Below are 24,992 nucleotides of genomic sequence, written 5' to 3'. Positions count from 1 at the left end.
CATTTGTCGTTTCGGCGAGACAAACGCAAACAACGCGCCGGATACTCGGACCATTTGCGGCACGATTGTCATTACTGAATGGGAACCGTGAAAAAACCGGGCTTTTGGCATTCGTCGTGCATTGTGGGCCCCGCGATAGTATTGCATCTATCCGGGGGTGCGGCAGATCTGAAAAGCAAACACTCTGCTCACGTAAGAGCTTGTGCACGGTTACCAAGGGAGGAAGGCTGCATACACAGTTTTTTTCAAGTCTAAAACAATTAATGGAGGGGAGCAAGATAGTGCATAAAGATCTAAGCGAGCATGAATTAAACGCGTGCGATCATACCAGCACTAATGCACCGGATCCCATCAGAACTCCGAAGATAAGCGTGCTTGGGCGAGAGTAGTACTAGGATGGGTGACCTCCTGGGAAGTCCTCTTGTTGCACCCCAATTTTATTAATATTTTATTTTGATTTGTATTTGCAAATTCCATTTGTTGTTTCTGGGAGACAACTGGAAACAATGCGTCGGATACTCGGACCATTTGCGGCACGATCGTCATTACTGAATGGCAACGATGCAAGAACCGGGCTTTCGGCATTCGTCATGCATTGTGGGCCCCGCGATAGTATTGCATCTATCCGGGGGTGCGGCAGATCTGAAATACAAACACTCTGCTCACGTAGGAACTTGTGCACGGTTACCAAGGGAGGAAGGCTGCATACACAGTTTTTTCAAATCTAAAACAATTAATGGAGGGGAGCAAGATAGTGCATAAAGATCTAAGCGAGCATGAATTAAACGGGTGCGATCATACCAGCACTAATGCACCGGATCCCATCAGAACTCCGAAGTTAAGCGTGCTTGGGCGAGAGTAGTACTAGGATGGGTGACCTCCTTGGAAGTCCTCGTGTTGCACCCCAATTTTATTAATATTTTATTTTGATTTGTATTTGCAAATTCCATTTGTTGTTTCTGGGAGACAACTGGAAACAATGCGTCGGATACTCGGACCATTTGCGGCACGATCGTCATTACTGAATGGCAACGATGCAAGAACCGGGCTTTCGGCATTCGTCATGCATTGTGGGACCCGCGATAGTATTGCATCTATCCGGGGGTGCGGCAGATCTGAAATGCAAACACTCTGCTCACGTAGGAGCTTGTGCACGGTTACCAAGGGAGGAAGGCTGCATACACAGTTTTTTCAAATCTAAAACAATTAATGGAGGGGAGCAAGATAGTGCATAAAGATCTAAGCGAGCATGAATTAAACGGGTGCGATCATACCAGCACTAATGCACCGGATCCCATCAGAACTCCGAAGTTAAGTGTGCATGGACGGGAGTAGTCCTAGGATGGGTGACCTCCTGTGAAGTCCTCGTGTTGCACCCCAATTTTATTAATATTTTATTTCGATATCGTATTTGCAAATTCCATTTGTCGTTTCGGCGAGACAAACGCAAACAACGCGCCGGATACTCGGACCATTTGCGGCACGATTGTCATTACTGAATGGGAACCGTGAAAAAACCGGGCTTTTGGCATTCGTCGTGCATTGTGGGCCCCGCGATAGTATTGCATCTATCCGGGGGTGCGGCAGATCTGAAAAGCAAACACTCTGCTCACGTAAGAGCTTGTGCACGGTTACCAAGGGAGGAAGGCTGCATACACAGTTTTTTTCAAGTCTAAAACAATTAATGGAGGGGAGCAAGATAGTGCATAAAGATCTAAGCGAGCATGAATTAAACGCGTGCGATCATACCAGCACTAATGCACCGGATCCCATCAGAACTCCGAAGATAAGCGTGCTTGGGCGAGAGTAGTACTAGGATGGGTGACCTCCTGGGAAGTCCTCTTGTTGCACCCCAATTTTATTAATATTTTATTTTGATTTGTATTTGCAAATTCCATTTGTTGTTTCTGGGAGACAACTGGAAACAATGCGTCGGATACTCGGACCATTTGCGGCACGATCGTCATTACTGAATGGCAACGATGCAAGAACCGGGCTTTCGGCATTCGTCATGCATTGTGGGCCCCGCGATAGTATTGCATCTATCCGGGGGTGCGGCAGATCTGAAATACAAACACTCTGCTCACGTAGGAACTTGTGCACGGTTACCAAGGGAGGAAGGCTGCATACACAGTTTTTTCAAATCTAAAACAATTAATGGAGGGGAGCAAGATAGTGCATAAAGATCTAAGCGAGCATGAATTAAACGGGTGCGATCATACCAGCACTAATGCACTGGATCCCATCAGAACTCCGAAGTTAAGCGTGCTTGGGCGAGAGTAGTACTAGGATGGGTGACCTCCTGGGAAGTCCTCGTGTTGTACCCCAATTTTATTAATATTTTATTTTGATTTGTATTTGCAAATTCCATTTGTTGTTTCTGGGAGACAACTGGAAACAATGCGTCGGATACTCGGACCATTTGCGGCACGATCGTCATTACTGAATGGCAACGATGCAAGAACCGGGCTTTCGGCATTCGTCATGCATTGTGGGCCCCGCGATAGTATTGCATCTATCCGGGGGTGCGGCAGATCTGAAATGCAAACACTCTGCTCACGTAGGAGCTTGTGCACGGTTACCAAGGGAGGAAGGCTGCATACACAGTTTTTTCAAATCTAAAACAATTAATGGAGGGGAGCAAGATAGTGGATAAAGATCTAAGCGAGCATGAATTAAACGGGTGCGATCATACCAGCACTAATGCACCGGATCCCATCAGAACTCCGAAGTTAAGTGTGCATGGGCGGGAGTAGTCCTAGGATGGGTGACCTCCTGGGAAGTCCTCGTGTTGCACCCCAATTTTATTAATATTTTATTTCGATATCGTATTTGCAAATTCCATTTGTCGTTTCGGCGAGACAAACGCAAACAACGCGCCGGATACTCGGACCATTTGCGGCACGATTGTCATTACTGAATGGGAACCGTGAAAAAACCGGGCTTTTGGCATTCGTCGTGCATTGTGGGCCCCGCGATAGTATTGCATCTATCCGGGGGTGCGGCAGATCTAAAAAGCAAACACTCTGCTCACGTAAGAGCTTGTACACGGTTACCAAGGGAGGAAGGCTGCATACACAGTTTTTTTCAAGTCTAAAACAATTAATGGAGGGGAGCAAGATAGTGCATAAAGATCTAAGCGAGCATGAATTAAACGGGTGCGATCATACCAGCACTAATGCACCGGATCCCATCAGAACTCCGAAGTTAAGCGTGCTTGGGCGAGAGTAGTACTAGGATGGGTGATTCCATTTGTTGTTTCTGGGAGACAACTGGAAACAATGCGTCGGATACTCGGACCATTTGCGGCACGATCGTCATTACTGAATGGCAACGATGCAAGAACCAGGCTTTCGGCATTCGTCGTGCATTGTGGGCCCCGCGATAGTATTGCATCTATCCGGAGGTGCGGCAGATCTGAAAAGCAAACACTCCGCTCACGTAGGAGCTTGTGCACGGTTACCAAGGGAGGAAGGCTGCATACACATTTTTTTCAAATCTAAAACAATTAATGGAAGGGAGCAAGATAGTTCATAAAGATCTAAGCGAGCATGAATTAAACTTGTGCGATCATACCAGCACAAATGCACCGGATCCCATCAGAACTCCGAAGTTAAGTGTGCTTGGGCGAGAGTAGTATTAGGATGGGTGACCTCCTGGGAAGTCCTTGTGTTTCACCCCAATTTTATTAATATTTTATTTCGATATCGTATTTGCAAATTCCATTTGTCGTGTCGGCGAGATAAACTCAAACAACGCGCCGGATACTCGGACCATTTGCGGCACGATCGTCATTACTGAATGGGAACCGTGCAAAAACCGGGCTTTTGGCATTCGTCGTGCATTGTGGGCCCCGCGATAGTATTGCATCTATCCAGGGGTGCGGCAGATCTAAAAAGCAAACACTCTGCTCACGTAAGAGCTTGTGCACGGTTACCAAGGGAGTAAGGCTGCATACACAGTTTTTTCAAGTCTAAAACAATTAATGGAGGGGAGCAAGATAGTGCATAAAGATCTAAGCGAGCATTAATTAAACGGGTGCGATCATACCAGCACTAATGCACCGGATCCCATCAGAACTCTGAAGTTAAGCGTGCTTGGGCGAGAGTAGTACTAGGATGGGTGACCTCCTGGGAAGTCCTCGTGTTGCACCCCAATTTTATTAATATTTTATTTTGATTTGTATTTGCAAATTCCATTTGTTGTTTCTGGGAGATACTGGAAACAATGCGTCGGATACTCGGACCATTTGCGGCACGATCGTCATTACTGAATGGCCACGATGCAAGAACCGGGCTTTCGGCATTCGTCATGCATTGTGGGCCCCGCGATAGTATTGCATCTATCCGGAGGTGCGGCAGATCTGAAAAGCAAACACTCCGCTCACGTAGGAGCTTGTGCACGGTTACCAAGGGAAAGAGGCTGCATACACATTTTTTTCAAATCTAAAACAATTAATGGAAGGGAGCAAGATAGGTCATAAAGATCTAAGCGAGCATGAATTAAACGGGTGCTATCATACCAGCACTAATGCACCGGATCTCATCAGAACTCCGAAGTTAAGTGTGCTTGGGCGAGAGTAGTATTAGGATGGGTGACCTCCTCGGAAGTCCTTGTGTTTCACCCTAATTTTATTAATATTTTATTTCGATATCGTATTTGCAAATTCCATTTGTCGTTTCGGCGAGACAAACTCAAACAACGCGCCGGATACTCGGACCATTTGCGGCACGATCGTCATTACTGAATGGGAACCGTGAAAAAACCGGGCTTTTGGCATTCGTCGTGCATTGTGGGCCCCGCGATAGTATTGCATCTATCCGGGGGTGCGACAGATCTGAAAAGAAAACACTCTGCTCACGTAGGAGCTTGTGCACGGTTACCAAGGGAGGAAGGCTGCATACACAGTTTTTTCAAGTCTAAAACAATTAATGGAGGGGAGCAAGATAGTGCACAAAGATCTAAGCGAGCATGAATTAAACGGGTGCGATTATACCAGCACTAATGCCCCGGATCTCATCAGAACCCCGAAGTTAAGCGTGCTTGGGCGAGAGTAGTACTAGGAAGGGTGACCTCCTGGGAAGTCCTCGTGTTGCACCCCAATTTTATTAATATTTTATTTTGATTTGTATTTGCAAATTCCATTTGTTGTTTCTGGGAGACAACTGGAAACAATGCGTCGGATACTCGGACCATTTGCGGCACGATCGTCATTACTGAATGGCAACGATGCAAGAACCGGGCTTTCGGCATTCGTCGTGCATTGTGGGCCCCGCGATAGTATTGCATCTATCCGGAGGTGCGGCAGATCTGAAATGCAAACACTCCGCTCACGTAGGAGCTTGTGCACGGTTACCAAGGGAGGAAGGCTGCATACACATTTTTTTCAAATCTAAAACAATTAATGGAAGGGAGCAAGATAGTTCCTAAAGATCTAAGCGAGCATGAATTAAACTTGTGCGATCATACTAGCACAAATGCACCGGATCCCATCAGAACTCCGAAGTTAAGTGTGCTTGGGCGAGAGTAGTATTAGGATGGGTGACCTCCTGGGAAGTCCTTGTGTTTCACCCCAATTTTATTAATATTTTATTTCGATATCGTATTTGCAAATTCCATTTGTCGTGTCGGCGAGACAAACTCAAACAACGCGCCGGATACTCGGACCATTTGCGGCACGATCGTCATTACTCAATGGGAACCGTGCAAAAACCGGGCTTTTGGCATTCGTCGTGCATTGTGGGCCCCGCGATAGTATTGCATCTATCTGGGGGTGCGGCAGATCTGAAAAGCAAACACTCTGCTCACGTAGGAGCTTGTGCACGGTTACCAAGGGAGGAAGGCTGCATACACAGTTTTTTCAAGTCTAAAACAATTAATGGAGGGGAGCAAGATAGTGCATAAAGATCTAAGCGAGCATGAATTAAACAGGTGCGATCATACCAGCACTAATGCACCGGATCCCATCAGAACTCCGAAGTTAAGTGTGCATGGGCGGGAGTAGTCCTAGGATGGGTGACCTCCTGGGAAGTCCTCGTGTTGCACCCCAATTTTATTAATATTTTATTTCGATATCGTATTTGCAAATTCCATTTGTCGTTTCGGCGAGACAAACGCAAACAACGCGCCGGATACTAGACCATTTGCGGCACGATTGTCATTACTGAATGGGAACCGTGAAAAAACCGGGCTTTTGGCATTCGTCGTGCATTGTGGGCCCCGCGATAGTATTGCATCTATCCGGGGGTGCGGCAGATCTAAAAAGCAAACACTCTGCTCACGTAAGAGCTTGTGCACGGTTACCAAGGGAGGAAGGCTGCATACACAGTTTTTTCAAGTCTAAAACAATTAATGGAGGGGAGCAAGATAGTGCATAAAGATCTAAGCGAGCATGAATTAAACGGGTGCGATCATACCAGCACTAATGCACCGGATCCCATCAGAACTCCGAAGTTAAGCGTGCTTGGGCGAGAGTAGTACTAGGATGGGTGACCTCCTGGGAAGTCCTCGTGTTGCACCCCAATTTTATTAATATTTTATTTTGATTTGTATTTGCAAATTCCATTTGTTGTTTCTGGGAGACAACTGGAAACAATGCGTCGGATACTCGGACCATTTGCGGCACGATCGTCATTACTGAATGGCAACGATGCAAGAACCGGGCTTTCGGCATTCGTCATGCATTGTGGGCCCCGCGATAGTATCGCATCTATCCGGGGGTGCGGCAGATCTGAAATGCAAACACTCTGCTCACGTAGGAGCTTGTGCACGGTTACCAAGGGAGGAAGGCTGCATACACAGTTTTTTCAAATCTAAAACAATTAATGGAGGGGAGCAAGATAGTGCATAAAGATCTAAGCGAGCATGAATTAAACGGGTGCGATCATACCAGCACTAATGCACCGGATCCCATCAGAACTCCGAAGTTAAGTGTGCATGGGCGGGAGTAGTCCTAGGATGGGTGACCTCCTGGGAAGTCCTCGTGTTGCACCCCAATTTTATTAATATTTTATTTCGATATCGTATTTGCAAATTCCATTTGTCGTTTCGGCGAGACAAACTCAAACAACGCGCCGGATACTCGGACCATTTGCGGCACGATCGTCATTACTGAAAGGGAACCGTGCAAAAACCGGGCTTTTGGCATTCGTCGTGCATTGTGGGCCCCGCGATGGTATTGCATCTATCCGGGGGTGCGGCAGATCTGAAAAGCAAACACTCTGCTCACGTAGGAGCTTGTGCACGGTTACCAAGGGAGGAAGGCTGCATACACAGTTTTTTCAAGTCTAAAACAATTAATGGAGGGGAGCAAGATAGTGCATAAAGATCTAAGCGAGCATGAATTAAACGGGTGCGATCATACCAGCACTAATGCACCGGATCCCATCAGAACTCCGAAGTTAAGTGTGCATGGGCGGGAGTAGTCCTAGGATGGGTGACCTCCTGGGAAGTCCTCGTGTTGCACCCCAATTTTATTAAAATTTTATTTCGATATCGTATTTGCAAATTCCATTTGTCGTTTCGGCGAGACAAACGCAAACAACGCGCCGGATACTCGGACCATTTGCGGCACAATCGTCATTACTGAATGAGAACCGTGCAAAAACCGGGCTTTTGGCATTCGTCGTGCATTGTGGGCCCCGCGATAGTATTGCATCTATCCGGGGGTGCGGCAGATCTAAAAAGCAAACACTCTGCTCACGTAAGAGCTTGTGCACGGTTACCATGGGAGGAAGGCTGCATACACAGTTTTTTTCAAGTCTAAAACAATTAATGGAGGGGAGCAAGATAGTGCATAAAGATCTAAGCGAGCATGAATTAAACGGGTGTGATCATACCAGCACTAATGCACCGGATCCCATCAGAACTCCGAAGTTAAGCGTGCTTGGGCGAGAGTAGTACTAGGATGGGTGACCTCCTGGGAAGTCCTCGTGTTGCACCCCGATTTTATTAATATTTTATTTTGATTTGTATTTGCAAATTCCATTTGTTGTTTCTGGGAGACAACTGGAAACAATGCGTCGGATACTCGGACCATTTGCGGCACGATCGTCATTACTGAATGGCAACGATGCAAGAACCGGGCTTTCGTCATTCGTCATGCATTGTGGGCCCCGCGATAGTATTGCATCTATCCGGGGGTGCGGCAGATCTAAAAAGCAAACACTCTGCTCACGTAAGAGCTTGTGCACGGTTACCAAGGGAGGAAGGCTGCATACACAGTTTTTTCAAGTCTAAAACAATTAATGGAGGGGAGCAAGATAGTGCATAAAGATCTAAGCGAGCATGAATTAAACGGGTGCGATCATACCAGCACTAATGCATCGGATCCCATCAGAACTCCGAAGTTAAGCGTGCTTGGGCGAGAGTAGTACTAGGAAGGGTGACCTCCTGGGAAGTCCTCGTGTTGCACCCCAATTTTATTAATATTTTATTTTGATTTGTATTTGCAAATTCCATTTGTTGTTTCTGGGAGACAACTGGAAACAATGCGGCGGATACTCGGACCATTTGCGGCACGATCGTCATTACTGAATGGCAACGATGCAAGAACCGGGCTTTCGGCATTCGTCATGCATTGTGGGCCCCGCGATAGTATTGCATCTATCAGGGGGTGCGGCAGATCTGAAATGCAAACACTCTGCTCACGTAGGAGCTTGTGCACGGTTACCAAGGGAGGAAGGCTGCATACACAGTTTTTTCAAATCTAAAACAATTAATGGAGGGGAGCAAGATAGTGCATAAAGATCTAAGCGAGCATGAATTAAACGGGTGCGATCATACCAGCACTAATGCACCGGATCCCATCAGAACTCCGAAGTTAAGTGTGCATGGGCAGGAGTAGTCCTAGGATGGGTGACCTCCTGGGAAGTCCTCGTGTTGTACCCCAATTTTATTAATATTTTATTTTGATTTGTATTTGCAAATTCCATTTGTTGTTTCTGGGAGACAACTGGAAACAATGCGTCGGATACTCGGACCATTTGCGGCACGATCGTCATTACTGAATGGCAACGATGCAAGAACCGGGCTTTCGGCATTCGTCATGCATTGTGGGCCCCGCGATAGTATTGCATCTATCCGGGGGTGCGGCAGATCTGAAATGCAAACACTCTGCTCACGTAGGAGCTTGTGCACGGTTACCAAGGGAGGAAGGCTGCATACACAGTTTTTTCAAATCTAAAACAATTAATGGAGGGGAGCAAGATAGTGCATAAACATCTAAGCGAGCATGAATTAAACGGGTGCGATCATACCAGCACTAATGCACCGGATCCCATCAGAACTCCGAAGTTAAGTGTGCATGGGCGGGAGTAGTCCTAGGATGGGTGACCTCCTGGGAAGTCCTCGTGTTGCACCCCAATTTTATTAATATTTTATTTCGATATCGTATTTGCAAATTCCATTTGTCGTTTCGGCGAGACAAACGCAAACAACGCGCCGGATACTCGGACCATTTGCGGCACAATCGTCATTACTGAATGAGAACCGTGCAAAAACCGGGCTTTTGGCATTCGTCGTGCATTGTGGGCCCCGCGATAGTATTGCATCTATCCGGGGGTGCGGCAGATCTAAAAAGCAAACACTCTGCTCACGTAAGAGCTTGTGCACGGTTACCAAGGGAGGAAGGCTGCATACACAGTTTTTTCAAGTCTAAAACAATTAATGGAGGGGAGCAAGATAGTGCATAAAGATCTAAGCGAGCATGAATTAAACGGGTGCGATCATACCAGCACTAATGCACCGGATCCCATCAGAACTCTGAAGTTAAGCGTGCTTGGGCGAGAGTAGTACTAGGATGGGTGACCTCCTGGGAAGTCCTCGTGTTGCACCCCAATTTTATTAATATTTTATTTTGATTTGTATTTGCAAATTCCATTTGTTGTTTCTGGGAGATACTGGAAACAATGCGTCGGATACTCGGACCATTTGCGGCACGATCGTCATTACTGAATGGCCACGATGCAAGAACCGGGCTTTCGGCATTCGTCATGCATTGTGGGCCCCGCGATACTATTGCATCTATCCGGAGGTGCGGCAGATCTGAAAAGCAAACACTCCGCTCACGTAGGAGCTTGTGCACGGTTACCAAGGGAAAGAGGCTGCATACACATTTTTTTCAAATCTAAAACAATTAATGGAAGGGAGCAAGATAGGTCATAAAGATCTAAGCGAGCATGAATTAAACGGGTGCTATCATACCAGCACTAATGCACCGGATCTCATCAGAACTCCGAAGTTAAGTGTGCTTGGGCGAGAGTAGTATTAGGATGGGTGACCTCCTCGGAAGTCCTTGTGTTTCACCCTAATTTTATTAATATTTTATTTCGATATCGTATTTGCAAATTCCATTTGTCGTTTCGGCGAGACAAACTCAAACAACGCGCCGGATACTCGGACCATTTGCGGCACGATCGTCATTACTGAATGGGAACCGTGCAAAAACCGGGCTTTTGGCATTCGTCGTGCATTGTGGGCCCCGCGATAGTATTGCATCTATCCGGGGGTGCGGCAGATCTGAAAAGCAAACACTCTGCTTACGTAGGAGCTTGTGCACGGTTACCAAGGGAGGAAGGCTGCATACACAGTTTTTTCAAGTCTAAAACAATTAATGGAGGGGAGCAAGATAGTGCATAAAGATATAAGCGAGCATGAATTAAGCGGGTGCGATCATACTAGCACTAATGCATCGGATCCCATCAAAACTCCGAAGTTAAGTGTGCATGGGCGGGAGTAGTCCTAGGATGGGTGACCTCCTGGGAAGTCCTCGTGTTGCACCCCAATTTTATTAATATTTTATTTCGATATCGTATTTGCAAATTCCATTTGTCGTTTCGGCGAGACAAACGCAAACAACGCGCCGGATACTCGGACCATTTGCGGCACGATTGTCATTACTGAATGGGAACCGTGAAAAAACCAGGCTTTTGGCATTCGTCGTGCATTGTGGGCCCCGCGATAGTATTGCATCTATCCGGGGGTGCGGCAGATCTAAAAAGCAAACACTCTGCTCACGTAAGAGCTTGTGCACGGTTACCAAGGGAGGAAGGCTGCATACACAGTTTTTTTCAAGTCTAAAACAATTAATGGAGGGGAGCAAGATAGTGGATAAAGATCTAAGCGAGCATGAATTAAACGGGTGCGATCATACCAGCACTAATGCACCGGATCCCATAAGAACTCCGAAGTTAAGCGTGCTTGGGCGAGAGTAGTACTAGGATGGGTGACCTCCTGGGAAGTCCTCGTGTTGCACCCCAATTTTATTAATATTTTATTTTGATTTGTATTTGCAAATTCCATTTGTTGTTTCTGGGAGACAACTGGAAACAATGCGTCGGATACTCGGACCATTTGCGGCACGATCGTCATTACTGAATGGCAACGATGCAAGAACCGGGCTTTCGGCATTCGTCATGCATTGTGGGCCCCGCGATAGTATTGCATCTATCCGGGGGTGCGGCAGATCTGAAATACAAACACTCTGCTCACGTAGGAGCTTGTGCACGGTTACCAAGGGAGGAAGGCTGCATACACAGTTTTTTCAAATCTAAAACAATTAATGGAGGGGAGCAAGATAGTGCATAAAGATCTAAGCGAGCATGAATTAAACGGGTGCGATCATACCAGCACTAATGCACCGGATCCCATCAGAACTCCGAAGTTAAGCGTGCTTGGGCGAGAGTAGTACTAGGATGGGTGACCTCCTTGGAAGTCCTCGTGTTGCACCCCAATTTTATTAATATTTTATTTTGATTTGTATTTGCAAATTCCATTTGTTGTTTCTGGGAGACAACTGGAAACAATGCGTCGGATACTCGGACCATTTGCGGCACGATCGTCATTACTGAATGGCAACGATGCAAGAATCGGGCTTTCGGCATTCGTCATGCATTGTGGGCCCCGCGATAGTATTGCATCTATCCGGGGGTGCGGCAGATCTGAAATGCAAACACTCTGCTCACGTAGGAGCTTGTGCACGGTTACCAAGGGAGGAAGGCTGCATACACAGTTTTTTCAAATCTAAAACAATTAATGGAGGGGAGCAAGATAGTGCATAAAGATCTAAGCGAGCATGAATTAAACGGGTGCGATCATACCAGCACTAATGCACCGGATCCCATCAGAACTCCGAAGTTAAGTGTGCATGGGCGGGAGTAGTCTTAGGATGGGTGACCTCCTGTGAAGTCCTCGTGTTGCACCCCAATTTTATTAATATTTTATTTCGATATCGTATTTGCAAATTCCATTTGTCGTTTCGGCGAGACAAACGCAAACAACGCGCCGGATACTCGGACCATTTGCGGCACGATTGTCATTACTGAATGGGAACCGTGAAAAAACCGGGCTTTTGGCATTCGTCGTGCATTGTGGGCCCCGCGATAGTATTGCATCTATCCGGGGGTGCGGCAGATCTGAAATGCAAACACTCTGCTCACGTAGGAGCTTGTGCACGGTTACCAAGGGAGGAAGGCTGCATACACAGTTTTTTCAAATCTAAAACAATTAATGGAGGGGAGCAAGATAGTGGATAAAGATCTAAGCGAGCATGAATTAAACGGGTGCGATCATACCAGCACTAATGCACCGGATCCCATCAGAACTCCGAAGTTAAGTGTGCATGGGCGGGAGTAGTCCTAGGATGGGTGACCTCCTGGGAAGTCCTCGTGTTGCACCCCAATTTTATTAATATTTTATTTCGATATCGTATTTGCAAATTCCATTTGTCGTTTCGGCGAGACAAACGCAAACAACGCGCCGGATACTCGGACCATTTGCGGCACGATTGTCATTACTGAATGGGAACCGTGAAAAAACCGGGCTTTTGGCATTCGTCGTGCATTGTGGGCCCCGCGATAGTATTGCATCTATCCGGGGGTGCGGCAGATCTAAAAAGCAAACACTCTGCTCACGTAAGAGCTTGTACACGGTTACCAAGGGAGGAAGGCTGCATACACAGTTTTTTTCAAGTATAAAACAATTAATGGAGGGGAGCAAGATAGTGCATAAAGATCTAAGCGAGCATGAATTAAACGGGTGCGATCATACCTGCACTAATGCACCGGATCCCATCAGAACTCCGAAGTTAAGCGTGCTTGGGCGAGAGTAGTACTAGGATGGGTGACCTCCTGGGAAGTCCTCGTGTTGCACCCCAATTTTATTAATATTTTATTTTGATTTGTATTTGCAAATTCCATTTGTTGTTTCTGGGAGACAACTGGAAACAATGCGTCGGATACTCGGACCATTTGCGGCACGATCGTCATTACTGAATGGCAACGATGCAAGAACCGGGCTTTCGGCATTCGTCATGCATTGTGGGCCACGCGATAGTATTGCATCTATCCGGGGGTGCGGCAGATCTAAAAAGCAAACACTCTGCTCACGTAAGAGCTTGTGCACGGTTACCAAGGGAGGAAGGCTGCATACACAGTTTTTTCAAGTCTAAAACAATTAATGGAGGGGAGCAGGATAGTGCATAAAGATCTAAGCGAGCATGAATTAAACGGGTGCGATCATACCAGCACTAATGCACCGGATCCCAGCAGAACTCCGAAGTTAAGCGTGCTTGGGCGAGAGTAGTACTAGGATGGGTGACCTCCTGGGAAGTCCTCGTGTTGCACCCCAATTTTATTAATATTTTATTTTGATTTGTATTTGCAAATTCCATTTGTTGTTTCTGGGAGACAACTGGAAACAATGCGTCGGATACTCGGACCATTTGCGGCACGATCGTCATTACTGAATGGCAACGATGCAAGAACCGGGCTTTCGGCATTCGTCATGCATTGTGGGCCCCGCGATAGTATTGCATCTATCCGGGGGTGCGGCAGATCTGAAATGCAAACACTCTGCTCACGTAGGAGCTTGTGCACGGTTACCAAGGGAGGAAGGCTGCATACACAGTTTTTTCAAATCTAAAACAATTAATGGAGGGGAGCAAGATAGTGCATAAAGATCTAAGCGAGCATAAATTAAACGGGTGCGATCATACCAGCACTAATGCACCGGATCCCATCAGAACTCCGAAGTTAAGTGTGCATGGGCGGGAGTAGTCCTAGGATGGGTGACCTCCTGGGAAGTCCTCGTGTTGCACCCCAATTTTATTAATATTTTATTTCGATATCGTATTTGCAAATTCCATTTGTCGTTTCGGCGAGACAAACGCAAACAACGCGCCGGATACTCGGACCATTTGCGGCACGATTGTCATTACTGAATGGGAACCGTGAAAAAACCGGGCTTTTGGCATTCGTCGTGCATTGTGGGCCCCGCGATAGTATTGCATCTATCCGGGGGTGCGGCAGATCTAAAAAGCAAACACTCTGCTCACGTAAGAGCTTGTACACGGTTACCAAGGGAGGAAGGCTGCATACACAGTTTTTTTCAAGTCTAAAACAATTAATGGAGGGGAGCAAGATAGTGCATAAAGATCTAAGCGAGCATGAATTAAACGGGTGCGATCATACCAGCACTAATGCACCGGATCCCATCAGAACTCCGAAGTTAAGCGTGCTTGGGCGAGAGTAGTACTAGGATGGGTGATTCCATTTGTTGTTTCTGGGAGACAACTGGAAACAATGCGTCGGATACTCGGACCATTTGCGGCACGATCGTCATTACTGAATGGCAACGATGCAAGAACCAGGCTTTCGGCATTCGTCGTGCATTGTGGGCCCCGCGATAGTATTGCATCTATCCGGAGGTGCGGCAGATCTGAAAAGCAAACACTCCGCTCACGTAGGAGCTTGTGCACGGTTACCAAGGGAGGAAGGCTGCATACACATTTTTTTCAAATCTAAAACAATTAATGGAAGGGAGCAAGATAGTTCATAAAGATCTAAGCGAGCATGAATTAAACTTGTGCGATCATACCAGCACAAATGCACCGGATCCCATCAGAACTCCGAAGTTAAGTGTGCTTGGGCGAGAGTAGTATTAGGATGGGTGACCTCCTGGGAAGTCCTTGTGTTTCACCCCAATTTTATTAATATTTTATTTCGATATCGTATTTGCAAATTCCATTTGTCGTGTCGGCGAGACAAACTCAAACAACGCGCCGGATACTCGGACCATTTGCGGCACGATCGTCATTACTGAATGGGAACCGTGCAAAAACCGGGCTTTTGGCATTCGTCGTGCATTGTGGGCCCCGCGATAGTATTGCATCTATCCAGGGGTGCGGCAGATCTAAAAAGCATACACTCTGCTCACGTAAGAGCTTGTGCACGGTTACCAAGGGAGTAAGGCTGCATACACAGTTTTTTCAAGTCTAAAACAATTAATGGAGGGGAGCAAGATAGTGCATAAAGATCTAAGCGAGCATTAATTAAACGGGTGCGATCATACCAGCACTAATGCACCGGATCCCATCAGAACTCTGAAGTTAAGCGTGCTTGGGCGAGAGTAGTACTAGGATGGGTGACCTCCTGGGAAGTCCTCGTGTTGCACCCCAATTTTATTAATATTTTATTTTGATTTGTATTTGCAAATTCCATTTGTTGTTTCTGGGAGATACTGGAAACAATGCGTCGGATACTCGGACCATTTGCGGCACGATCGTCATTACTGAATGGCCACGATGCAAGAACCGGGCTTTCGGCATTCGTCATGCATTGTGGGCCCCGCGATAGTATTGCATCTATCCGGAGGTGCGGCAGATCTGAAAAGCAAACACTCCGCTCACGTAGGAGCTTGTGCACGGTTACCAAGGGAAAGAGGCTGCATACACATTTTTTTCAAATCTAAAACAATTAATGGAAGGGAGCAAGATAGGTCATAAAGATCTAAGCGAGCATGAATTAAACGGGTGCTATCATACCAGCACTAATGCACCGGATCTCATCAGAACTCCGAAGTTAAGTGTGCTTGGGCGAGAGTAGTATTAGGATGGGTGACCTCCTCGGAAGTCCTTGTGTTTCACCCTAATTTTATTAATATTTTATTTCGATATCGTATTTGCAAATTCCATTTGTCGTTTCGGCGAGACAAACTCAAACAACGCGCCGGATACTCGGACCATTTGCGGCACGATCGTCATTACTGAATGGGAACCGTGCAAAAACCGGGCTTTTGGCATTCGTCGTGCATTGTGGGCCCCGCGATAGTATTGCATCTATCCGGGGGTGCGGCAGATCTGAAAAGCAAACACTCTGCTCACGTAGGAGCTTGTGCACGGTTACCAAGGGAGGAAGGCTGCATACACAGTTTTTTCAAGTCTAAAACAATTAATGGAGGGGAGCAAGATAGTGCATAAAGATCTAAGCGAGCATGAATTAAACGGGTGCGATCATACTAGCACTAATGCATCGGATCCCATCAGAACTCCGAAGTTAAGTGTGCATGGGCGGGAGTAGTCCTAGGATGGGTGACCTCCTGGGAAGTCCTCGTGTTGCACCCCAATTTTATTAATATTTTATTTCGATATCGTATTTGCAAATTCCATTTGTCGTTTCGGCGAGACAAACGCAAACAACGCGCCGGATACTCGGACCATTTGCGGCACGATTGTCATTACTGAATGGGAACCGTGAAAAAACCGGGCTTTTGGCATTCGTCGTGCATTGTGGGCCCCGCGATAGTATTGCATCTATCCGGGGGTGCGACAGATCTGAAAAGCAAACACTCTGCTCACGTAGGAGCTTGTGCACGGTTACCAAGGGAGGAAGGCTGCATACACAGTTTTTTCAAGTCTAAAACAATTAATGGAGGGGAGCAAGATAGTGCACAAAGATCTAAGCGAGCATGAATTAAACGGGTGCGATCATACCAGCACTAATGCACCGGATCTCATCAGAACTCCGAAGTTAAGCGTGCTTGGGCGAGAGTAGTACTAGGAAGGGTGACCTCCTGGGAAGTCCTCGTGTTGCACCCCAATTTTATTAATATTTTATTTTGATTTGTATTTGCAAATTCCATTTGTTGTTTCTGGGAGACAACTGGAAACAATGCGTCGGATACTCGGACCATTTGCGGCACGATCGTCATTACTGAATGGCAACGATGCAAGAACCGGGCTTTCGGCATTCGTCGTGCATTGTGGGCCCCGCGATAGTATTGCATCTATCCGGAGGTGCGGCAGATCTGAAATGCAAACACTCCGCTCACGTAGGAGCTTGTGCACGGTTACCAAGGGAGGAAGGCTGCATACACATTTTTTTCAAATCTAAAACAATTAATGGAAGGGAGCAAGATAGTTCCTAAAGATCTAAGCGAGCATGAATTAAACTTGTGCGATCATACTAGCACAAATGCACCGGATCCCATCAGAACTCCGAAGTTAAGTGTGCTTGGGCGAGAGTAGTATTAGGATGGGTGACCTCCTGGGAAGTCCTTGTGTTTCACCCCAATTTTATTAATATTTTATTTCGATATCGTATTTGCAAATTCCATTTGTCGTGTCGGCGAGACAAACTCAAACAACGCGCCGGATACTCGGACCATTTGCGGCACGATCGTCATTACTCAATGGGAACCGTGCAAAAACCGGGCTTTTGGCATTCGTCGTGCATTGTGGGCCCCGCGATAGTATTGCATCTATCCGGGGGTGCGGCAGATCTGAAAAGCAAACACTCTGCTCACGTAGGAGCTTGTGCACGGTTACCAAGGGAGGAAGGCTGCATACACAGTTTTTTCAAGTCTAAAACAATTAATGGAGGGGAGCAAGATAGTGCATAAAGATCTAAGCGAGCATGAATTAAACAGGTGCGATCATACCAGCACTAATGCACCGGATCCCATCAGAACTCCGAAGTTAAGTGTGCATGGGCGGGAGTAGTCCTAGGATGGGTGACCTCCTGGGAAGTCCTCGTGTTGCACCCCAATTTTATTAATATTTTATTTCGATATCGTATTTGCAAATTCCATTTGTCGTTTCGGCGAGACAAACGCAAACAACGCGCCGGATACTCGGACCATTTGCGGCACGATTGTCATTACTGAATGGGAACCGTGAAAAAACCGGGCTTTTGGCATTCGTCGTGCATTGTGGGCCCCGCGATAGTATTGCATCTATCCGGGGGTGCGGCAGATCTAAAAAGCAAACACTCTGCTCACGTAAGAGCTTGTGCACGGTTACCAAGGGAGGAAGGCTGCATACACAGTTTTTTCAAGTCTAAAACAATTAATGGAGGGGAGCAAGATAGTGCATAAAGATCTAAGCGAGCATGAATTAAACGGGTGCGATCATACCAGCACTAATGCACCGGATCCCATCAGAACTCCGAAGTTAAGCGTGCTTGGGCGAGAGTAGTACTAGGATGGGTGACCTCCTGGGAAGTCCTCGTGTTGCACCCCAATTTTATTAATATTTTATTTTGATTTGTATTTGCAAATTCCATTTGTTGTTTCTGGGAGACAACTGGAAACAATGCGTCGGATACTCGGACCATTTGCGGCACGATCGTCATTACTGAATGGCAACGATGCAAGAACCGGGCTTTCGGCATTCGTCATGCATTGTGGGCCCCGCGATAGTATCGCATCTATCCGGGGGTGCGGCAGATCTGAAATGCAAACACTCTGCTCACGTAGGAGCTTGTGCACGGTTACCAAGGGAGGAAGGCTGCATACACAGTTTTTTCAAATCTAAAACAATTAATGGAGGGGAGCAAGATAGTGCATAAAGATCTAAGCGAGCATGAATTAAACGGGTGCGATCATACCAGCACTAATGCACCGGATCCCATCAGAACTCCGAAGTTAAGTGTGCATGGGCGGGAGTAGTCCTAGGATGGGTGACCTCCTGGGAAGTCCTCGTGTTGCACCCCAATTTTATTAATATTTTATTTCGATATCGTATTTGCAAATTCCATTTGTCGTTTCGGCGAGACAAACTCAAACAACGCGCCGGATACTCGGACCATTTGCGGCACGATCGTCATTACTGAAAGGGAACCGTGCAAAAACCGGGCTTTTGGCATTCGTCGTGCATTGTGGGCCCCGCGATGGTATTGCATCTATCCGGGGGTGCGGCAGATCTGAAAAGCAAACACTCTGCTCACGTAGGAGCTTGTGCACGGTTACCAAGGGAGGAAGGCTGCATACACAGTTTTTTCAAGTCTAAAACAATTAATGGAGGGGAGCAAGATAGTGCATAAAGATCTAAGCGAGCATGAATTAAACGGGTGCGATCATACCAGCACTAATGCACCGGATCCCATCAGAACTCCGAAGTTAAGTGTGCATGGGCGGGAGTAGTCCTAGGATGGGTGACCTCCTGGGAAGTCCTCGTGTTGCACCCCAATTTTATTAAAATTTTATTTCGATATCGTATTTGCAAATTCCATTTGTCGTTTCGGCGAGACAAACGCAAACAACGCGCCGGATACTCGGACCATTTGCGGCACAATCGTCATTACTGAATGAGAACCGTGCAAAAACCGGGCTTTTGGCATTCGTCGTGCATTGTGGGCCCCGCGATAGTATTGCATCTATCCGGGGGTGCGGCAGATCTAAAAAGCAAACACTCTGCTCACGTAAGAGCTTGTGCACGGTTACCAAGGGAGGAAGGCTGCATACACAGTTTTTTTCAAGTCTAAAACAATTAATGGAGGGGAGCAAGATAGTGCATAAAGATCTAAGCGAGCATGAATTAAACGGGTGCGATCATACCAGCACTAATGCACCGGATCCCATCAGAACTCCGAAGTTAAGCGTGCTTGGGCGAGAGTAGTACTAGGATGGGTGACCTCCTGGGAAGTCCTCGTGTTGCACCCCGATTTTATTAATATTTTATTTTGATTTGTATTTGCAAATTCCATTTGTTGTTTCTGGGAGACAACTGGAAACAATGCGTCGGATACTCGGACCATTTGCGGCACGATCGTCATTACTGAATGGCAACAATGCAAGAACCGGGCTTTCGGCATTCGTCATGCATTGTGGGCCCCGCGATAGTATTGCATCTATCCGGGGGTGCGGCAGATCTAAAAAGCAAACACTCTGCTCACGTAAGAGCTTGTGCACGGTTACCAAGGGAGGAAGGCTGCATACACAGTTTTTTCAAGTCTAAAACAATTAATGGAGGGGAGCAAGATAGTGCATAAAGATCTAAGCGAGCATGAATTAAACGGGTGCGATCATACCAGCACTAATGCATCGGATCCCATCAGAACTCCGAAGTTAAGCGTGCTTGGGCGAGAGTAGTACTAGGAAGGGTGACCTCCTGGGAAGTCCTCGTGTTGCACCCCAATTTTATTAATATTTTATTTTGATTTGTATTTGCAAATTCCATTTGTTGTTTCTGGGAGACAACTGGAAACAATGCGGCGGATACTCGGACCATTTGCGGCACGATCGTCATTACTGAATGGCAACGATGCAAGAACCGGGCTTTCGGCATTCGTCATGCATTGTGGGCCCCGCGATAGTATTGCATCTATCAGGGGGTGCGGCAGATCTGAAATGCAAACACTCTGCTCACGTAGGAGCTTGTGCACGGTTACCAAGGGAGGAAGGCTGCATACACAGTTTTTTCAAATCTAAAACAATTAATGGAGGGGAGCAAGATAGTGCATAAAGATCTAAGCGAGCATGAATTAAACGGGTGCGATCATACCAGCACTAATGCACCGGATCCCATCAGAACTCCGAAGTTAAGTGTGCATGGGCAGGAGTAGTCCTAGGATGGGTGACCTCCTGGGAAGTCCTCGTGTTGCACCCCAATTTTATTAAAATTTTATTTCGATATCGTATTTGCAAATTCCATTTGTCGTTTCGGCGAGACAAACGCAAACAACGCGCCGGATACTCGGACCATTTGCGGCACAATCGTCATTACTGAATGAGAACCGTGCAAAAACCGGGCTTTTGGCATTCGTCGTGCATTGTGGGCCCCGCGATAGTATTGCATCTATCCGGGGGTGCGGCAGATCTAAAAAGCAAACACTCTGCTCACGTAAGAGCTTGTGCACGGTTACCAAGGGAGGAAGGCTGCATACACAGTTTTTTCAAGTCTAAAACAATTAATGGAGGGGAGCAAGATAGTGCATAAAGATCTAAGCGAGCATGAATTAAACGGGTGCGATCATACCAGCACTAATGCACCGGATCCCATCAGAACTTTGAAGTTAAGCGTGCTTGGGCGAGAGTAGTACTAGGATGGGTGACCTCCTGGGAAGTCCTCGTGTTGCACCCCAATTTTATTAATATTTTATTTTGATTTGTATTTGCAAATTCCATTTGTTGTTTCTGGGAGATACTGGAAACAATGCGTCGGATACTCGGACCATTTGCGGCACGATCGTCATTACTGAATGGCCACGATGCAAGAACCGGGCTTTCGGCATTCGTCATGCATTGTGGGCCCCGCGATAGTATTGCATCTATCCGGAGGTGCGGCAGATCTGAAAAGCAAACACTCCGCTCACGTAGGAGCTTGTGCACGGTTACCAAGGGAAAGAGGCTGCATACACATTTTTTTCAAATCTAAAACAATTAATGGAAGGGAGCAAGATAGGTCATAAAGATCTAAGCGAGCATGAATTAAACGGGTGCTATCATACCAGCACTAATGCACCGGATCTCATCAGAACTCCGAAGTTAAGTGTGCTTGGGCGAGAGTAGTATTAGGATGGGTGACCTCCTCGGAAGTCCTTGTGTTTCACCCTAATTTTATTAATATTTTATTTCGATATCGTATTTGCAAATTCCATTTGTCGTTTCGGCGAGACAAACTCAAACAACGCGCCGGATACTCGGACCATTTGCGGCACGATCGTCATTACTGAATGGGAACCGTGCAAAAACCGGGCTTTTGGCATTCGTCGTGCATTGTGGGCCCCGCGATAGTTTCGCATCTATCCGGGGGTGCGGCAGATCTGAAAAGCAAACACTCTGCTCACGTAGGAGCTTGTGCACGGTTACCAAGGGAGGAAGGCTGCATACACAGTTTTTTCAAGTCTAAAACAATTAATGGAGGGGAGCAAGATAGTGCATAAAGATCTAAGCGAGCATGAATTAAACGGGTGCGATCATACTAGCACTAATGCACCGGATCCCATCAGAACTCCGAAGTTAAGTGTGCATGGGCGGGAGTAGTCCTAGGATGGGTGACCTCCTGGGAAGTCCTCGTGTTGCACCCCAATTTTATTAATATTTTATTTCGATATCGTATTTGCAAATTCCATTTGTCGTTTCGGCGAGACAAACGCAAACAACGCGCCGGATACTCGGACCATTTGCGGCACGATTGTCATTACTGAATGGGAACCGTGAAAAAACCGGGCTTTTGGCATTCGTCGTGCATTGTGGGCCCCGCGATAGTATTGCATCTATCCGGGGGTGCGGCAGATCTAAAAAGCAAACACTCTGCTCACGTAAGAGCTTGTGCACGGTTACCAAGGGAGGAAGGCTGCATACACAGTTTTTTTCAAGTCTAAAACAATTAATGGAGGGGAGCAAGATAGTGCATAAAGATCTAAGCGAGCATGAATTAAACGGGTGCGATCATACCAGCACTAATGCACCGGATCCCATCAGAACTCCGAAGTTAAGCGTGCTTGGGCGAGAGTAGTACTAGGATGGGTGATCTCCTGGGAAGTCCTCGTGTTGCACCCCAATTTTATTAATATTTTATTTTGATTTGTATTTGCAAATTCCATTTGTTGTTTCTGGGAGACAACTGGAAACAATGCGTCGGATACTCGGACCATTTGCGGCACGATCGTCATTACTGAATGGCAACGATGCAAGAACCGGGCTTTCGGCATTCGTCATGCATTGTGGGCCCCGCGATAGTATTGCATCTATCCGGGGGTGCGGCAGATCTGAAATACAAACACTCTGCTCACGTAGGAGCTTGTGCACGGTTACCAAGGGAGGAAGGCTGCATACACAGTTTTTTCAAATCTAAAACAATTAATGGAGGGGAGCAAGATAGTGCATAAAGATCTAAGCGAGCATGAATTAAACGGGTGCGATCATACCAGCACTAATGCACCGGATCCCATCAGAACTCCGAAGTTAAGCGTGCTTGGGCGAGAGTAGTATTAGGATGGGTGCCCTCCTGGGAAGTCCTCGTGTTGCACCCCAGTTTTATTAATATTTTATTTTGATTTGTATTTGCAAATTCCATTTGTTGTTTCTGGGAGACAACTGGAAACAATGCGTCGGATACTCGGACCATTTGCGGCACGATCGTCATTACTGAATGGCAACGATGCAAGAACCGGGCTTTCGGCATTCGTCATTCATTGTGGGCCCCGCGATAGTATTGCATCTATCCGGGGGTGCGGCAGATCTGAAATGCAAACACTCTGCTCACGTAGGAGCTTGTGCACGGTTACCAAGGGAGGAAGGCTGCATACACAGTTTTTTCAAATCTAAAACAATTAATGGAGGGGAGCAAGATAGTGCATAAAGATCTAAGCGAGCATGAATTAAACGGGTGCGATCATACCAGCACTAATGCACCGGATCCCATCCGAACTCCGAAGTTAAGTGTGCATGGGCGGGAGTAGTCCTAGGATGGGTGACCTCCTGGGAAGTCCTCGTGTTGCACCCCAATTTTATTAATATTTTATTTTGATTTGTATTTGCAAATTCCATTTGTTGTTTCTGGGAGACAACTGGAAACAATGCGTCGGATACTCGGACCATTTGCGGCACGATCGTCATTACTGAATGGCAACGATGCAAGAACCGGGCTTTCGGCATTCGTCATGCATTGTGGGCCCCGCGATAGTATTGCATCTATCCGGGGGTGCGGCAGATCTAAAAAGCAAACACTCTGCTCACGTAAGAGCTTGTGCACGGTTACCAAGGGAGGAAGGCTGCATACACAGTTTTTTCAAGTCTAAAACAATTAATGGAGGGGAGCAAGATAGTGCATAAAGATCTAAGCGAGCATGAATTAAACGGGTGCGATCATACCAGCACTAATGCACCGGATCCCATCAGAACTCCGAAGTTAAGTGTGCATGGGCGGGAGTAGTCCTAGGATGGGTGACCTCCTGGGAAGTCCTCGTGTTGCACCCCAATTTTATTAAAATTTTATTTCGATATCGTATTTGCAAATTCCATTTGTCGTTTCGGCGAGACAAACGCAAACAACGCGCCGGATACTCGGACCATTTGCGGCACAATCGTCATTACTGAATGAGAACCGTGCAAAAACCGGGCTTTTGGCATTCGTCGTGCATTGTGGGCCCCGCGATAGTATTGCATCTATCCGGGGGTGCGGCAGATCTAAAAAGCAAACACTCTGCTCACGTAAGAGCTTGTGCACGGTTACCAAGGGAGGAAGGCTGCATACACAGTTTTTTTCAAGTCTAAAACAATTAATGGAGGGGAGCAAAATAGTGCATAAAGATCTAAGCGAGCATGAATTAAACGGGTGCGATCATACCAGCACTAATGCACCGGATCCCATCAGAACTCCGAAGTTAAGCGTGCTTGGGCGAGAGTAGTACTAGGATGGGTGACCTCCTGGGAAGTCCTCGTGTTGCACCCCGATTTTATTAATATTTTATTTTGATTTGTATTTGCAAATTCCATTTGTTGTTTCTGGGAGACAACTGGAAACAATGCGTCGGATACTCGGACCATTTGCGGCACGATCGTCATTACTGAATGGCAACGATGCAAGAACCGGGCTTTCGGCATTCGTCATGCATTGTGGGCCCCGCGATAGTATTGCATCTATCCGGGGGTGCGGCAGATCTAAAAAGCAAACACTCTGCTCACGTAAGAGCTTGTGCACGGTTACCAAGGGAGGAAGGCTGCATACACAGTTTTTTCAAGTCTAAAACAATTAATGGAGGGGAGCAAGATAGTGCATAAAGATCTAAGCGAGCATGAATTAAACGGGTGCGATCATACCAGCACTAATGCATCGGATCCCATCAGAACTCCGAAGTTAAGCGTGCTTGGGCGAGAGTAGTACTAGGAAGGGTGACCTCCTGGGAAGTCCTCGTGTTGCACCCCAATTTTATTAATATTTTATTTTGATTTGTATTTGCAAATTCCATTTGTTGTTTCTGGGAGACAACTGG

General features: G+C 46.7%; 42 non-coding genes and 9 pseudogenes across 42 annotated transcripts; all 51 read left to right on the top strand.

Moving 5' to 3' along the window:
* The first annotated feature begins 314 nt into the window (after nucleotides 1-314).
* Nucleotides 315-433, top strand: LOC148796995 (5S ribosomal RNA). The gene has a single exon (XR_016069527.1). It is a non-coding gene; the product is annotated as a 5S ribosomal RNA (ribosomal RNA).
* Nucleotides 434-787: 354 nt separating this feature from the next.
* LOC148796994 (5S ribosomal RNA) lies at nucleotides 788-906 on the top strand. Its single transcript, XR_016071904.1, has one exon. It is a non-coding gene; the product is annotated as a 5S ribosomal RNA (ribosomal RNA).
* A 354-nt stretch (nucleotides 907-1,260) lies between these two features.
* Nucleotides 1,261-1,379, top strand: LOC148796993 (5S ribosomal RNA). The gene has a single exon (XR_016069408.1). It is a non-coding gene; the product is annotated as a 5S ribosomal RNA (ribosomal RNA).
* A 356-nt stretch (nucleotides 1,380-1,735) lies between these two features.
* LOC148796992 (5S ribosomal RNA) lies at nucleotides 1,736-1,854 on the top strand. The gene has a single exon (XR_016069526.1). It is a non-coding gene; the product is annotated as a 5S ribosomal RNA (ribosomal RNA).
* A 354-nt stretch (nucleotides 1,855-2,208) lies between these two features.
* On the top strand, nucleotides 2,209-2,327 carry LOC148796991 (5S ribosomal RNA). The gene has a single exon (XR_016073318.1). It is a non-coding gene; the product is annotated as a 5S ribosomal RNA (ribosomal RNA).
* A 354-nt stretch (nucleotides 2,328-2,681) lies between these two features.
* On the top strand, nucleotides 2,682-2,800 carry LOC148796990 (5S ribosomal RNA). The gene has a single exon (XR_016074040.1). It is a non-coding gene; the product is annotated as a 5S ribosomal RNA (ribosomal RNA).
* Nucleotides 2,801-3,562: 762 nt separating this feature from the next.
* LOC148796989 (5S ribosomal RNA) lies at nucleotides 3,563-3,681 on the top strand (annotated as a pseudogene).
* A 355-nt stretch (nucleotides 3,682-4,036) lies between these two features.
* LOC148796988 (5S ribosomal RNA) lies at nucleotides 4,037-4,155 on the top strand. The gene has a single exon (XR_016071383.1). It is a non-coding gene; the product is annotated as a 5S ribosomal RNA (ribosomal RNA).
* Nucleotides 4,156-4,508: 353 nt separating this feature from the next.
* Nucleotides 4,509-4,627, top strand: LOC148796987 (5S ribosomal RNA; annotated as a pseudogene).
* Nucleotides 4,628-4,982: 355 nt separating this feature from the next.
* Nucleotides 4,983-5,101, top strand: LOC148796986 (5S ribosomal RNA). Its single transcript, XR_016070666.1, has one exon. It is a non-coding gene; the product is annotated as a 5S ribosomal RNA (ribosomal RNA).
* A 354-nt stretch (nucleotides 5,102-5,455) lies between these two features.
* Nucleotides 5,456-5,574, top strand: LOC148796985 (5S ribosomal RNA; annotated as a pseudogene).
* A 355-nt stretch (nucleotides 5,575-5,929) lies between these two features.
* Nucleotides 5,930-6,048, top strand: LOC148796984 (5S ribosomal RNA). The gene has a single exon (XR_016068892.1). It is a non-coding gene; the product is annotated as a 5S ribosomal RNA (ribosomal RNA).
* A 354-nt stretch (nucleotides 6,049-6,402) lies between these two features.
* On the top strand, nucleotides 6,403-6,521 carry LOC148796983 (5S ribosomal RNA). The gene has a single exon (XR_016073851.1). It is a non-coding gene; the product is annotated as a 5S ribosomal RNA (ribosomal RNA).
* Nucleotides 6,522-6,875: 354 nt separating this feature from the next.
* On the top strand, nucleotides 6,876-6,994 carry LOC148796982 (5S ribosomal RNA). The gene has a single exon (XR_016074039.1). It is a non-coding gene; the product is annotated as a 5S ribosomal RNA (ribosomal RNA).
* Nucleotides 6,995-7,349: 355 nt separating this feature from the next.
* On the top strand, nucleotides 7,350-7,468 carry LOC148796981 (5S ribosomal RNA). Its single transcript, XR_016074038.1, has one exon. It is a non-coding gene; the product is annotated as a 5S ribosomal RNA (ribosomal RNA).
* Nucleotides 7,469-7,824: 356 nt separating this feature from the next.
* On the top strand, nucleotides 7,825-7,943 carry LOC148796980 (5S ribosomal RNA). Its single transcript, XR_016070585.1, has one exon. It is a non-coding gene; the product is annotated as a 5S ribosomal RNA (ribosomal RNA).
* Nucleotides 7,944-8,297: 354 nt separating this feature from the next.
* Nucleotides 8,298-8,416, top strand: LOC148796979 (5S ribosomal RNA). Its single transcript, XR_016073425.1, has one exon. It is a non-coding gene; the product is annotated as a 5S ribosomal RNA (ribosomal RNA).
* Nucleotides 8,417-8,770: 354 nt separating this feature from the next.
* Nucleotides 8,771-8,889, top strand: LOC148796978 (5S ribosomal RNA). Its single transcript, XR_016070575.1, has one exon. It is a non-coding gene; the product is annotated as a 5S ribosomal RNA (ribosomal RNA).
* Nucleotides 8,890-9,243: 354 nt separating this feature from the next.
* On the top strand, nucleotides 9,244-9,362 carry LOC148796977 (5S ribosomal RNA). Its single transcript, XR_016074037.1, has one exon. It is a non-coding gene; the product is annotated as a 5S ribosomal RNA (ribosomal RNA).
* A 355-nt stretch (nucleotides 9,363-9,717) lies between these two features.
* Nucleotides 9,718-9,836, top strand: LOC148796976 (5S ribosomal RNA). The gene has a single exon (XR_016071382.1). It is a non-coding gene; the product is annotated as a 5S ribosomal RNA (ribosomal RNA).
* A 353-nt stretch (nucleotides 9,837-10,189) lies between these two features.
* Nucleotides 10,190-10,308, top strand: LOC148796975 (5S ribosomal RNA; annotated as a pseudogene).
* Nucleotides 10,309-10,663: 355 nt separating this feature from the next.
* LOC148796974 (5S ribosomal RNA) lies at nucleotides 10,664-10,782 on the top strand (annotated as a pseudogene).
* Nucleotides 10,783-11,138: 356 nt separating this feature from the next.
* On the top strand, nucleotides 11,139-11,257 carry LOC148796973 (5S ribosomal RNA). The gene has a single exon (XR_016071231.1). It is a non-coding gene; the product is annotated as a 5S ribosomal RNA (ribosomal RNA).
* A 354-nt stretch (nucleotides 11,258-11,611) lies between these two features.
* On the top strand, nucleotides 11,612-11,730 carry LOC148796972 (5S ribosomal RNA). The gene has a single exon (XR_016071903.1). It is a non-coding gene; the product is annotated as a 5S ribosomal RNA (ribosomal RNA).
* A 354-nt stretch (nucleotides 11,731-12,084) lies between these two features.
* Nucleotides 12,085-12,203, top strand: LOC148796971 (5S ribosomal RNA). The gene has a single exon (XR_016069658.1). It is a non-coding gene; the product is annotated as a 5S ribosomal RNA (ribosomal RNA).
* Nucleotides 12,204-12,558: 355 nt separating this feature from the next.
* LOC148796970 (5S ribosomal RNA) lies at nucleotides 12,559-12,677 on the top strand. Its single transcript, XR_016074036.1, has one exon. It is a non-coding gene; the product is annotated as a 5S ribosomal RNA (ribosomal RNA).
* A 356-nt stretch (nucleotides 12,678-13,033) lies between these two features.
* LOC148796969 (5S ribosomal RNA) lies at nucleotides 13,034-13,152 on the top strand. Its single transcript, XR_016070175.1, has one exon. It is a non-coding gene; the product is annotated as a 5S ribosomal RNA (ribosomal RNA).
* Nucleotides 13,153-13,506: 354 nt separating this feature from the next.
* On the top strand, nucleotides 13,507-13,625 carry LOC148796968 (5S ribosomal RNA). Its single transcript, XR_016072586.1, has one exon. It is a non-coding gene; the product is annotated as a 5S ribosomal RNA (ribosomal RNA).
* Nucleotides 13,626-13,979: 354 nt separating this feature from the next.
* Nucleotides 13,980-14,098, top strand: LOC148796967 (5S ribosomal RNA). Its single transcript, XR_016074035.1, has one exon. It is a non-coding gene; the product is annotated as a 5S ribosomal RNA (ribosomal RNA).
* A 762-nt stretch (nucleotides 14,099-14,860) lies between these two features.
* On the top strand, nucleotides 14,861-14,979 carry LOC148796966 (5S ribosomal RNA; annotated as a pseudogene).
* A 355-nt stretch (nucleotides 14,980-15,334) lies between these two features.
* Nucleotides 15,335-15,453, top strand: LOC148796965 (5S ribosomal RNA). The gene has a single exon (XR_016071381.1). It is a non-coding gene; the product is annotated as a 5S ribosomal RNA (ribosomal RNA).
* Nucleotides 15,454-15,806: 353 nt separating this feature from the next.
* Nucleotides 15,807-15,925, top strand: LOC148796964 (5S ribosomal RNA; annotated as a pseudogene).
* A 355-nt stretch (nucleotides 15,926-16,280) lies between these two features.
* On the top strand, nucleotides 16,281-16,399 carry LOC148796963 (5S ribosomal RNA). The gene has a single exon (XR_016070185.1). It is a non-coding gene; the product is annotated as a 5S ribosomal RNA (ribosomal RNA).
* A 355-nt stretch (nucleotides 16,400-16,754) lies between these two features.
* LOC148796962 (5S ribosomal RNA) lies at nucleotides 16,755-16,873 on the top strand. Its single transcript, XR_016072481.1, has one exon. It is a non-coding gene; the product is annotated as a 5S ribosomal RNA (ribosomal RNA).
* Nucleotides 16,874-17,227: 354 nt separating this feature from the next.
* LOC148796961 (5S ribosomal RNA) lies at nucleotides 17,228-17,346 on the top strand (annotated as a pseudogene).
* A 355-nt stretch (nucleotides 17,347-17,701) lies between these two features.
* On the top strand, nucleotides 17,702-17,820 carry LOC148796960 (5S ribosomal RNA). Its single transcript, XR_016068891.1, has one exon. It is a non-coding gene; the product is annotated as a 5S ribosomal RNA (ribosomal RNA).
* Nucleotides 17,821-18,175: 355 nt separating this feature from the next.
* On the top strand, nucleotides 18,176-18,294 carry LOC148796959 (5S ribosomal RNA). Its single transcript, XR_016073839.1, has one exon. It is a non-coding gene; the product is annotated as a 5S ribosomal RNA (ribosomal RNA).
* Nucleotides 18,295-18,648: 354 nt separating this feature from the next.
* LOC148796958 (5S ribosomal RNA) lies at nucleotides 18,649-18,767 on the top strand. The gene has a single exon (XR_016074034.1). It is a non-coding gene; the product is annotated as a 5S ribosomal RNA (ribosomal RNA).
* Nucleotides 18,768-19,122: 355 nt separating this feature from the next.
* On the top strand, nucleotides 19,123-19,241 carry LOC148796957 (5S ribosomal RNA). The gene has a single exon (XR_016074033.1). It is a non-coding gene; the product is annotated as a 5S ribosomal RNA (ribosomal RNA).
* A 356-nt stretch (nucleotides 19,242-19,597) lies between these two features.
* On the top strand, nucleotides 19,598-19,716 carry LOC148796956 (5S ribosomal RNA). The gene has a single exon (XR_016073828.1). It is a non-coding gene; the product is annotated as a 5S ribosomal RNA (ribosomal RNA).
* A 354-nt stretch (nucleotides 19,717-20,070) lies between these two features.
* On the top strand, nucleotides 20,071-20,189 carry LOC148796955 (5S ribosomal RNA). The gene has a single exon (XR_016073424.1). It is a non-coding gene; the product is annotated as a 5S ribosomal RNA (ribosomal RNA).
* Nucleotides 20,190-20,543: 354 nt separating this feature from the next.
* LOC148796954 (5S ribosomal RNA) lies at nucleotides 20,544-20,662 on the top strand. The gene has a single exon (XR_016069307.1). It is a non-coding gene; the product is annotated as a 5S ribosomal RNA (ribosomal RNA).
* Nucleotides 20,663-21,017: 355 nt separating this feature from the next.
* On the top strand, nucleotides 21,018-21,136 carry LOC148796953 (5S ribosomal RNA). The gene has a single exon (XR_016073331.1). It is a non-coding gene; the product is annotated as a 5S ribosomal RNA (ribosomal RNA).
* Nucleotides 21,137-21,489: 353 nt separating this feature from the next.
* LOC148796952 (5S ribosomal RNA) lies at nucleotides 21,490-21,608 on the top strand (annotated as a pseudogene).
* Nucleotides 21,609-21,963: 355 nt separating this feature from the next.
* On the top strand, nucleotides 21,964-22,082 carry LOC148796951 (5S ribosomal RNA). The gene has a single exon (XR_016075646.1). It is a non-coding gene; the product is annotated as a 5S ribosomal RNA (ribosomal RNA).
* Nucleotides 22,083-22,438: 356 nt separating this feature from the next.
* On the top strand, nucleotides 22,439-22,557 carry LOC148796950 (5S ribosomal RNA). Its single transcript, XR_016071660.1, has one exon. It is a non-coding gene; the product is annotated as a 5S ribosomal RNA (ribosomal RNA).
* Nucleotides 22,558-22,911: 354 nt separating this feature from the next.
* LOC148796949 (5S ribosomal RNA) lies at nucleotides 22,912-23,030 on the top strand. The gene has a single exon (XR_016072835.1). It is a non-coding gene; the product is annotated as a 5S ribosomal RNA (ribosomal RNA).
* A 354-nt stretch (nucleotides 23,031-23,384) lies between these two features.
* Nucleotides 23,385-23,503, top strand: LOC148796948 (5S ribosomal RNA). Its single transcript, XR_016072832.1, has one exon. It is a non-coding gene; the product is annotated as a 5S ribosomal RNA (ribosomal RNA).
* A 354-nt stretch (nucleotides 23,504-23,857) lies between these two features.
* Nucleotides 23,858-23,976, top strand: LOC148796947 (5S ribosomal RNA). Its single transcript, XR_016074032.1, has one exon. It is a non-coding gene; the product is annotated as a 5S ribosomal RNA (ribosomal RNA).
* A 356-nt stretch (nucleotides 23,977-24,332) lies between these two features.
* Nucleotides 24,333-24,451, top strand: LOC148796946 (5S ribosomal RNA). Its single transcript, XR_016073817.1, has one exon. It is a non-coding gene; the product is annotated as a 5S ribosomal RNA (ribosomal RNA).
* A 354-nt stretch (nucleotides 24,452-24,805) lies between these two features.
* Nucleotides 24,806-24,924, top strand: LOC148796945 (5S ribosomal RNA). The gene has a single exon (XR_016073423.1). It is a non-coding gene; the product is annotated as a 5S ribosomal RNA (ribosomal RNA).
* The last annotated feature ends 68 nt before the right edge of the window (nucleotides 24,925-24,992 follow it).

Source organism: Nelumbo nucifera, chromosome 4 (assembly GCF_055504915.1).
Source record: "Nelumbo nucifera cultivar China Antique chromosome 4, China Antique-T2T, whole genome shotgun sequence".
In the NCBI taxonomy this organism is placed as follows: domain Eukaryota; kingdom Viridiplantae; phylum Streptophyta; class Magnoliopsida; order Proteales; family Nelumbonaceae; genus Nelumbo; species Nelumbo nucifera.
Note: the sequence above shows the minus strand (reverse complement) of the source record. Positions and strands in the feature narration are given on the sequence as shown.